This window comes from Montipora foliosa, chromosome 5 (genome assembly GCF_036669935.1).
Source record: "Montipora foliosa isolate CH-2021 chromosome 5, ASM3666993v2, whole genome shotgun sequence".
Lineage (NCBI taxonomy): Eukaryota > Metazoa > Cnidaria > Anthozoa > Scleractinia > Acroporidae > Montipora > Montipora foliosa.
In genome coordinates this window covers 12973796-12976295 of record NC_090873.1, presented here as the reverse complement: position 1 = coordinate 12976295, position 2500 = coordinate 12973796, and positions in this window count along the sequence as shown.

Here is a 2500-nt window from a genome sequence, read left to right as displayed (position 1 = left end):
TGAGGGTGAAATGGCAGTACGAAATCGAAATCGACGAAATCTGAAAGAAAGGGCTTCGAACATTCACACCATAACGTCGGGAACCAGCTATAGTATTACAGTAGTTCGCCACAAAGATACACGCCAGTCTTATGAACGTTGAATGGTCAGTCTTTGGAATGTTCAATGCCTATTAATTTCAAGTCCACGATTCCCGCTAATTGCAATACCACCAGAGAAACCTAGCGAGAGTAGACTTTGCTCGCTGCTTGACATGGAACCGTTGAATCTATACTCATACGTAAGCTTATTAAAGCTTTACTCTGCTTTACTGGATTGTGATCAGGGAGTTGAGAGACGGTGTTCGAGCAAGAGATTCGGCCAACGCCAGCAGCATTGATCGATAAAGAATTCGTGGCAAAAATACAGGCCTTCTTCCAAAAGGAAACGGAGTTCAACGAACGTTTGGAACAAATACAAAGGGTGGCGGATCGAACAGCTAGATTCCAGAGCGCCGGCCGAATGGCAAAAGATTGCCGAAGGAGTTTTCGGTAGGTCACCTTAATACTGATACAACTGAAAGTAAATGCCTTAAATTTTGTATAGAATAGCCTTGCTTTTTCATAACACGTTTGATTGCTGATTCATTGAGACTTGCATCATCCATCCTTCCCCCTGCAAGGACAGTTTTTACTTTTGCAGACCTACACATGCACTCCCTTAGTAATTTCACGTAATGTTATTAAGGCCACTTAAAACAATACCAATAATAAGGAAAGGGGAATGATATCTCCGCATTCCTGTCACAGCCCATTATATCCGTCCCCTTATTTGCCACTTACAGTGCATGTATTTTTATACGCCTCGTTCTTCAAACAACACTGCTAGTAGAACACAATAGTGGCCCGGGTATTCTACATGTATGGTTACTCCCTCATCACCATGTCGTAGGACAAGCAATGTGGTGTGCAGTGGCAAGGTTTGGTCGAATACCAAATTTCCTATGACGTGGTATACCTTCACTGGTGTCCCATGTCCAAACAATGTCACATGTTTAGTATCATGAAGCCTTTTTATACCAAGCTATTCACCAAACCTTGCCACTGCACACCACATTGCTTGTGCAAGGATATACTGTATGTAAATATTTCATATGACATGGTATACAGAGATTTCTCACTTGTTACTTGTCACTTGTACATGTATTTTCGTGCGACATGGTCTACCTTCACTTGTGTCTCCTGTCCAAACAATGTAACATGTTTAGTAACTGAAGCCTTTTATACCAAACCATAAAATATAATTGTAGCCAATCAGAATGCAGGGAAGACTGTGAAATAATAACTGTACATGCAGCTGTATTGCACCAAACCTTGCTATTGCACACCACATTGCTTTTGCAAGGATATAATTATGTAACTATTTCCTATGAGTTGGTATATAAAGCTTCCAACATTAAAAGTTAGTAGCCCAAGTTATTTTTTCAAGAGCCCAGAATTGATTAATTCCAGCGGGGATCATATTTACAAGAAAGTGGTGATGAATCAAGTGAGGCACACATTCAAGCTACTTGTTCAGAAATTTAGTTGCCTGCGCTCGCAAATAAGGCACCTCAGGCGACCGTTAGGCAGCAGCCTTGCAAAGCTTTGTCACATGGTATTTGTCACTTAAGTATTTTGTTTGCATGTACATGTACAGGTGTATGCAAGCCTTTACAAAAAAATCCAATTGTCTTTTGTGGTATTCCATGGTACAAGTAGACTACTCAAAAGCATTGCATAAAAATTACTAGAATTTGTCATGAAAGATTATAAACCTACCATACATGTACATGTACTGTAGAACTGGCTCTCTAAAATTTAAAACAAAAGTTTTGAGGAATAAAAATTCCTCAGGATGTCATTTTTTGTTGTTACTGTTTGAACTAGACAAAGTACGCATCACAGTTCTTCGTCTAGTTCATACAGTAACAATACAAAAAGGACATCCTGGGGAATTTTTATTTCTCATGCAGTTTTCTGCATGATTCCTCCACTGTTTTAATTGGATATGGAAAAATTCACAATATCATGCTTTTAGTACTTTATGGCCAGGAACCCAAGAAAAGAAGGGCAATTTATAGGTGATATACCAAAGTTGTTTTGAGTTGTAGCCCTCAAACACTAATTCCTTTAAAAAATCATGAAAAACTAAAAATCAATAATTATTATTGATTTAATCACATGCACAAAAATTAATGTTCAATTTGGAAATGTGGACACTTGTGGAATGCTGTCACAGGCTTCCAGATAAGTTTGCAATTCCTTTAGCTTCATTATTCAGTTTCATTTACACTAGAGGATTGCTTATGAATGGCAAAGTGTTGTGTTACATCATTCATTGAAATGTACATGTAGCTTATGCATTGATTGATTGATTGACTGGTGTGAATGTTTTCTAGGGCCTACATGTACCTCAACCACAAGATGCAGTGCTGAAGGAAATTGTGCATTGAAATTTAATTGGAGGGAATTTCTTGAGA